Source organism: Trachypithecus francoisi, unplaced genomic scaffold (assembly GCF_009764315.1).
Source record: "Trachypithecus francoisi isolate TF-2019V2 unplaced genomic scaffold, Tfra_2.0 Contig00156, whole genome shotgun sequence".
NCBI classification, from domain to species: Eukaryota; Metazoa; Chordata; class Mammalia; order Primates; family Cercopithecidae; genus Trachypithecus; species Trachypithecus francoisi.
Genome location: NW_022680493.1, coordinates 269,103 through 278,035, shown reverse-complemented (window position 1 = coordinate 278,035; position 8,933 = coordinate 269,103). Strand labels below are relative to the sequence as shown.

Genomic DNA, 8,933 nt, shown 5'->3' with positions numbered 1-8,933 from the left:
ACAAGGGTGAAACCTGAAACTGGTTTACTAAACACAAGTATTTCTAGATTATTTTTGTTCATTTTAGTTTTCTTAATCTACATTATTTAAGGAGTACAACATGATGTTTTGATATAATTATTTATAGTGAAGTCGTTCTTATAGTCAAGCAAATTAACATATTCATTTTCCCATATAGTTACCCTTCAAATACAAGTATTTCTAAAGGAATCTGTAGAACCTTACAAGTAGAGCTATTTTAGAAGGCAGCTAGGTTACCTGTTGAGCTGTACATCACTGATAGCCATTTCTCTTCCCTGTCGACTTTGAACTTCTTGTTCAGTAGAAATCACTTTAGAAGCACATATACTTATTTAGAATGATTTTAAAATTAAAATTGCTTACAAGAGGTAGGCTCTCACACATCTTCTTGTGGAAACACTGTTTAATGGGTAATTTGGTTTACTCTTAGGGCAACTTTTTTAAAAATGCAAGTCGTTAAGAATCATTCAAGGAAAAATGAAATACTAAGCATTTGTCTTTGCTGTCTTTACAGATTGAATAAGAAAATAGCAGTGATCAGCACCAAGCTCCTTATGGAGAAAGAGCGGATGAAATATTTTCTCAGCACTCTTCCTACAAGGCCAGACCCAGAGTTACCTTGTATTGAAAATCTTAATAGTATAGGACTCAACAGAAAAGATACTTCCAAAACGCCCGTAAGAATTCCTACTTCAAACCCACAGACTTCAAATAACTGCGAGAACTCCTTAACTGAGGTTAGTTATATGACTGTTTCTCTTTTGGGTTTCATTTCTTTAATATAATTCTTGTTTATAATTTGGTGAAATACTGAGTTGTTCTGCTGACTTATGCATGTTAAGTAAAGATTATAATTAGCTGTGTTAACACAGAAAGGAAATGGGAACTTTACATTTTTTAATTCACTGGAGCTCTCATTTTCAAGAGATACCCATTTGCTAAGTTTATTCAATAAATGTGACTAAACTGACACATTTAAAATTTCTTTAAGGCCGGGCGCGGTGGCTCAAGCCTGTAATCCCAGCACTTTGGGAGGCCGAGACGGGCGGATCACGAGGTCAGGAGATCCAGACCATCCTGGCTAACACGGTGAAACCCCGTCTCTACTAAAAAATAGAAAAAACTAGCCGGGCGAGGTGGCAGGCGCCTGTAGTCCCAGCTACTCGGAGGCTGAGGCAGGAGAATGGCGTAAACCCAGGAGGCGGAGCTTGCAGTGAGCTGAGATCCGGCCACTGCACTCCAGCCCGGGAGACAGAGCGAGACTCCGTCTCAAAAAAAAAAAAAATAAATAAATAAATAAAAATAAAATAAAATTTCTTTAAAAGCTGCATTTAAGTTAGGTTTCAGAAATTGCATGTTATTGCCTAATAACTGACGGTATACTGTTATGCCCAGACCGTTTGTTCCCCGAAGAAGACCACCAGAGTCCAGAGTCAAAGCCAAGCGGCAAGGATCTTTAATGCAAGTTCGAACTTGCTCCCTCCGTTCCACAACATACAAGAGGGCCCCAAACAATGGGTGCGCTTGCTATTTATAGCTCGAGGTAAACAGGACTTGTCAGGTTACAGAGGAACAAGGCATTTCTCTAGGCGACAGCATTACAATTGGTTTACATGTTAATGTGAAGTTATGCTTTTAGCAGCCTTCTTATCGGTTCCTGCTCTTTTACAAACGGTTGTAACCTTATTGGAGTTTCCCCAGGTGTTGTTTTTCTTAATGTGTTTGTGTTGGGCAGGCATATGGGGCTCAGGAAGTTGGGACAAAATAGAGGATTGTTTGTACTGGGCCCAGGACTAAGATATGTGGCAGACACTGGTAATTAGAGCAGGACAGAGACTTTCACAACGTTTGTCCTTACAATGTCTGGAGTCTATAGATAACCTTAATCGGTTAGGTCCGGGGTCGATCTTTAACTAGGCTCAGGGCGCCGCCCGGGCTGTCAGGGCGCCGCCCGGGCTGTTTGCCTGTGGACTTCATTTCTGCCTCTTAGTCTCTTCATTTGATCTCTTTCAATACTTTGAGATGCTTTGTCTTACTCTACTTGATTGTAGTTTGTCTGTGGTTCACATCACTTTTTTTTTTTTTTTTTTTGAGACGGAATCTTGCTCTGTTGCCTAGGCTAGAGTGCAGTGGCATGATCTCAGCTCATTGCAACCTCTGCCTCCCGGGTTCAAGTGACTCTCCTGCCTCAGCCTCCCGAGTAGCTGGGACTACAGGTGCCCACCACCACACCTAGCTAATTTTTGTATTTTTAGTAGAGATGGGATTTCACCATATTGGCCAGGCTGATCTCGAACTCCTGACCTTGTGATCCACCCACCTCAGCCTCCCAAAGTGCTGGGATTACAGGGTGAGCCACCATGCCCAGCCCATACCACTTTTAAAGTTTCTTTGCACCATCTTAACTCTTCCCACCCATAATCACAAGTGAATGACTGGCAACCAAACACTTAACCACACATAGATATTTATTATTTAATAGAATCCAAAATAAGTGCATTTTATGAATTAAATAAATAAAACACTGAAAGATTCATTTCCATTCTTCTGTTAAAAGATTTGTGCTTGGCCAGGTGCGGTGGCTCACGCCTGTAATCCCAGCATTTTGGGAGGCCGAGGCAGACGGATCACCTGAAGCCAGGAGTTTGAGACCAGCCTGGCCAACATGATGAAACCGTGTCTGTACTAAAACTACAAAAATTAGCCAGGCGTGGTGGCAGGCACATGTAATCCCACACGCAGCAACCCCATTACTATACCAGGGGTTTACCTGAAGGAAAATAAATCATTGTAACAAAAAGATGCATGCACCTGTATGTTCATTGTAGCACTGTTCACAATAGAAAGACATGGAGTCAATCCAGGTGCACCCAAAGATTGGGTGATTGAAAATCCAAGGTGGATTGGAAAATTCCATATACACCATGGAATACTATGCAGTCATGAAAAGAACAAAGTCATGTCCTTTGCAGCAACATGGATACAGCTGGAATCCACTATCCTGAGGAAACTAAGGCAGAAACAGAAACCAAATATCTTGTTTTCACTCATATGTGGGAGCTACACATTAGGTGCACATTGGCATGAACATGGGGACAGTAGACACTGGGAAATAAGAACGGGGAGGGACAGAGTGGGCCAGGGTTGAAAAACTACTTCTTGGGTCCTATGCTCACTACCTGTGTGATGGGTTCCATTGTACTCCAAACCTCAGCATCCCTCAATATACCTTTGGAAGAAACTTACACAGGTACCACTTTAATTTAGAATACAAACTAGAAAAAAAAAACAAAGCAAGAAAAATTTACTATAAAAATTTTTTTCTATAAGAATATAAATTTTTTTTAAGAAAAAATTTATTGAAGTAAAAAATTGGATTGAACTTTTATAAAGGACAGAGTTTTGTTAGGAATTTCAAAGCAATGCATTCATTGCAAAATATGACTTTAATTGTTTAACTTTTTTTTTCTTTCTTTTTTGGGATGGAGTCTCGCTCTGTCACTAGGCTGGAGTGCAGTGGCACGATCTCGGCTCACTGCAACCTCCGCCTCCTGGGTTCAAACGATTTTCCTGCCTCAGCCTCCCAAGTAGCTGGGACTATAGGCACACACCACCATGCCCACCTAATTTTTGTATTTTTAATAGAGATAGGGTTTCACCATGTTGGCCAGGATGGTCTCGATCTCTTGACCTTGTGATCTGCCCACCTTTGTCTCCCAAAGTGCTGGGATTACAGGCATGGGCTGTCATGCCCTGCCATTGTTTAACCTTTGTACTAATAAAACACCACCTTTCTAAAATTATGTATATCCAACAGACCAATATTATCTATTTTTGTCAGATTACTCTAAACAGCATTACACAGATACATCCCCTATTATCTAAACTTAAAATAAGTAGAAATTTTACTTATGTGATTATTTTTCTATTTAAGCAAACTTCATGTTATGTCTAGTCACTAAAAATACTCAAGGCCACATTTTGTAAGTGATTTATTATTCTCATGATAATGTCTCTTGTTTAATTTAAACATTTTTTTTTTTTTTACTTATTTTAGGTGGAGCCGGACTGTGTAGAACAAATAATTAGAGAAACAAAGAAAAGTATGTTGCCAAAATTTATTAATTAAATTTAGGTTTATTTTAGTAATAAAGTGTAAATAGCAAATGGCATTCCTTTTCATTGTTGGGTTAGTAGATACTATGTTCAGTATCTTTTTCTTACACATCTAATGAAAGATGTGAAAACTAAAACTTTCACAGTGAAGCGTATACTTATGCACCATTAATTCATCATGTTCCATAGCTTAAAAAATTCCCAAGAAGTGTATCCATCTCTTTTTCACTGACTCTACAATTTCTTCACTTTTGCCATCCTCATGGAACTGTCAGCCAGCACACTGAAATGATTCTCAGAAAACAAAGGCATCGTCAGGTTCTCAGGGTTTTGGTAGAGACTGAAGGCCAACAGACCTCAGACTCATTTAGAAATACTTAACTGAGCAATAACCGTTCATAAGCAGTCGCTTGACAGATGATATTTTAAATCTCCTGTCGTTTACTGTGTCATTGACTTACATCTGTTCTCAAGAAAAGTTCCAAAATTTTCACCATGAAATAAAAACACCCATGTCAATGTAATTCTTGTCAAGTTACTCAGCCTTGTCTCTCACCACTTACTGCACTCTGCCCTTTGCTGTAGCACCTGCCCTTTGCTACAGCACTATGCTGTAGCAAAGTGGACGGAGTAGGACTCTGCAGGGCTCTTTCTCACATCAGGCTCTTTGCCTTTGCCTTTTCCCTCTATCTGGCAAGCTTTTCCTTGTCCTTCAGGCATCAACCTATGTATCTCCTCCACCAGAAAGCCCATGATATTGACACAAAAGTGGGATAGATGTCCTTTCTGTGTGTTCCAGTAGTGCCCTGCTGTATACCTGTCATGGTATCTGTGACTCTATATGGACATTGCCTGTCTGTTTTTTAGGTTATAGCATATGACTGTTGAGAGGTGGACCATGCCATCTTCATCTTGTAATTCCAGTGCTAGTTTCAGTACCTTAGAACGTGGCTGTTGAGTACATGAATGAAGAATGAAAAAGCTGTGATATTTAACCACAGTTAGAATTTATGCTATGTGTAGATTATTTAATAGTAATTTTGGATTGTAATTGTACATACATATTTCTCATTCTTTTTAACTCTGATAATGTTCTCGACTCTGTACATTTTAAAGTCACACTTAGTTAACTGAAATGTTTTAGGTAAAGAACATAATTCTTTCTTTTTCTTTCCAGCTTTTGCTGTGTTGGGCACTTGCTCCCATCTACTTTCTTCTCTAGAATCCACTGGTAAGCCACATCTGATGAAGAGAATATTTAACCAGAAAATCTTAAGGAAAAGTTGTATGATTTAAAAGATAATAAAACTTTATTACTGGGCTATTTACATGAAATTTTAATTGTTTCTCATAAAATATATAACATCACAATCTTTACTAAATTTTTCACGTACTAGAATATTTCTGTGTCATATGTATGATGAAAATTTATATGCTATTTTAAATGACATTTTTTAGCCTTCTTAAGTTTTAAGTGGATCTTGCAAATAATCCTTTGAGTTTGGCATACTCAAATTGCCCAAATGTCAGTTGTTTAAACAGCCAAACAACCAAGTCATCATTGACACTTTAGTAAAGGTCATCAAAGGCTTATTTGTATCTTATGGTTTTTATTACTCTATATAGTAGGAGACTTAAGGAGTACCTACCAGGTTTGTCCATACTAATGTTATGATTTTCAATGTGTAGTTCAACCATTTTTTGTGTGGAAATACTTTGAGGCTCTGTAAATATCTGGTTACTCCTCAAAACCCATTAGATTTAGCATTTCGTGGGTGACTTGTGTTTGAACAAGTATTACTATGATGGTTGCCGGATGATTTTCTTGTTCTCTTCTTTGTTCTACATGGAGAAATAACACCAATAAATAAGACCGGGTGCAGTGGCTCACTACCGTGATCCCAGCACTTTGGGAGGCCAAGCCAGGCAGATCACGAGGTCAGGAGATCAAGACCATCCTGGCTAACAAAGTGAAACCCCACCTCTACTAAAAATACAAGAATTAGTCAGGAATGGTGGCGGACGCCTATAGTCCCAGCTACATGGGAGGCTGAGGCAGGAGAATGGCGTGAACCCGGGAGGTGGAGCTTGCAGTGAGCCGAGATTGTGCCACTGCACTCCAGCCTGGGCAACAGAGCGAGACTCTATCTCAAAAACAACAAACAAAAACTATAAATAAAGGAGAAGGGAAAGCTCATGATTCTTGTGCTCCAGTTCCCCAAGATTAGGCCAGTGGTAGACATTTCAAGCTGATTTTATGTCTTTTTGATTTGTCCCTGTTACTCTGTCAGCACTTTTTTACTTTCTGGCATAAAATGTTCTAAGCTAATCTTGTATTTTCTCTGCCCCAGGGCTGGAATGAGTGATTTTTCTTAGAAGCAGAGTTGGAGCCACCGAGGAAACAGGTGAGCCCTCCCCAGCACACACTAGTCCCCAACAGAAGAACCACTGCTGCATCCACTGAGATACCAAGAAACTAGCAAAGGGCCTTCTCGCTGTCTGGGGACAATCCTCGTGTGGTCTCTGGCTCAGCCTCAAGGGTTCTGGATTAGTCTCTCTGCAACCTCTGTGCTGTGTCTCTAGATCGGGGCTCTCCAGGAAGGGCCTGGGAGACCCAGAAGAACAGGGTGTCTTGTCTGCCAAATGTCCCTTCCTTCTTCCCACTCTGACAGTCAGGAATAGGCTACATGGCATGTCCAGGCAGTGCCAGGCCACCTCACTGTGTCCTTTGAGATGGGCCCAGAGGGCCTTGTGGGGGGAGCGAGTGTGAAGCTGGGTACCTGGAGCCTGAGGGTGACTGTCCCTCCCTGTGTCTTGGAGGAGAGGCCTTGGGGCCCAAGAAAACCCCCAAGGCCTGACCTCTGGGCACACATGCAGGGAGGGAGAGTCTGTGGGCTGATGGGGGCATTGTAATGAGACTTTGAGCACCACTGCTCAGGGGCCTCAGCAGTGGACCATGGTAAGAGATGACCTGGTCATCAGGACCTGGTCAGTTGGGACCTGATCAGCAGGGACCTGGTTAGCAGTGACCTCCTCAGTGAAGGCCTCACCAGTGGGGACCTGGTGACCTAGTCATTGGAAGCCTAGTCAGTGGGGACCTGGTCAGTGGTGGCCTTATTAGTGGGGCCTGATGGGTTGAAACATAAACTATAAAAAACTGGTTGGTGGGGTCTACTCAGTATATTAGGGGCCTGGTCAGTGTGGGGCTTTAGTGGCTTGCAGCCTGGTTAGTGAGGGCCTGGTCAGAGAGGGCTTGGTCAGCTGGGCACTGATCCATGGAGAACTGTTCAGTGGGGTTGGGGTGAGCGGCAACCTGGTAAATTGTGGTCTTGTCAGTGGGAACCCAGTCAATGGGGACCAGATCAGTGGGAAATTGGTCAGTGGGGTCTGGTCCATGAGGCCTATTAATGGGGGCCTGGTTAGGGAGACGTGGTCAGTGGGGACTTGGCCAGTGGGACCTGGTCAATGGAGGAGTGGTCATTAGGGGCCTCATCAGTGGGGACCTGGCTGGGGGCACCTGGTCAGTAGGAACCTGGCCAGTTGGCCGCTGTGTGACCTCAGGCAGGGGGTTTGTCTGTGGAGCCTTCTTGCCTCCATCTGTAGGGAAGCTGAGTTAGGGCACCCTGGAGGGTTGCTGGAAAGAGAATGTGAGAAGATGTGTTGAATTCAGCACTGCTTGGCAGAACTACAACTTTACACACGACCTGGGTTCCACCTAGAGAGGGTGCCAGCCCTCTCTGCTCTGCCCGGTGCCCTTCCTCTGTCTGCATCCCCAGGACAACCCTCAGTGGGGAGGGTAGAGATTGGGGAGCACTTGTGGAGGCTCTAATCCTGGCCCTGGACCCTGGTGGTGACAGTGATGAGGACGTGGGTGCACCTGTGAGTAGAGCAGCTAGGCCTGGCCAAAGAAGCAAGACACACACCCACCCATATGTACACACACGCACACGCATGCACAAACACAATGCATGCACACATGTCAGTTCAGGGGATAGAGGACACTGACTCTGGGCCCTCTTGACCCAAGCAGGCTCCCGTTGTGGTGGATTGTATCATCCCACGATGTCGCTGTTGCTGAGTCCCCATCGCCTCTGTGTTGTGGAGCAGTAAGAGACACACAGCAGAGTCTGTGAGTGGCTCTGCGTGAAGGACTGTTTTCTAGGTGAGAGGCACATCTCAACACAGCTGACTAATCAGACTCAGGTGAGTGGAACCTGCTCTCTTCTCTTCCTCCTGGCATAGGGACAGTCGCTATCAGGTGGGTGGTTTTGGCCTCTGGGCAGCTACTGAAGGTAATCCCTGAGCATTCACCAGGTGCCTGTTCTGTGCTGAGAGTCATCTCGTTCATCCTCACAGCAATTCCATTCTGCATCTGCTCTGGACACCCCAGGGCCACCAGGACAACCCCATCAGGGCCCTGTGACCAGGTCCAGTCTGACTCCATGATACCAAGACGCAGGTTCAGAGACAACCGCCCTGCATGGTGCCTGCATCTGACCCCCCTTGGTGGGTAGTGATGAGCAAACATGGAAGAAGCCAGGGCAGCATGCGGACAGCTGCCCTGCAGCCCCAGATGGCACCTGGCCCTTGGGACGTCATTCTCAAAGGGGAAGCTGGAAACTTTGATGTCCCTGGAGAGAAGGGTAAACGTGGTCTCCCAACAACCCTAGCAGCCAGCAGCATGCCATACATCTTCTCACCCAACCTGTGGGACAGAGGCCCCCTCCTGGGGAACAAGATCCATATCTAAAGGGTCTTGACCCAGTCAGGCCTCATCCTGGGCCTTGGGAGCAGAG

The 8,933-nt window shown here is 43.9% G+C and overlaps 1 long non-coding RNA gene across 3 annotated transcripts; it reads left to right on the top strand.

The window, feature by feature from the left end:
• Positions 1 to 301: 301 nt before the first annotated feature.
• LOC117069594 lies at positions 302 to 8,909 on the top strand. 3 transcript variants are annotated; one of them, XR_004431611.1, is made up of 6 exons: positions 302 to 758; positions 4,079 to 4,124; positions 5,315 to 5,368; positions 6,489 to 6,542; positions 8,165 to 8,340; positions 8,494 to 8,909. It is a non-coding gene; the product is annotated as an uncharacterized LOC117069594 (long non-coding RNA). The 3 variants fall into 3 exon arrangements; XR_004431601.1 differs by having other exon boundaries at positions 303 to 758; positions 8,168 to 8,340; XR_004431617.1 differs by lacking the exon at positions 4,079 to 4,124 and having other exon boundaries at positions 305 to 758; positions 8,168 to 8,340.
• The last annotated feature ends 24 nt before the right edge of the window (positions 8,910 to 8,933 follow it).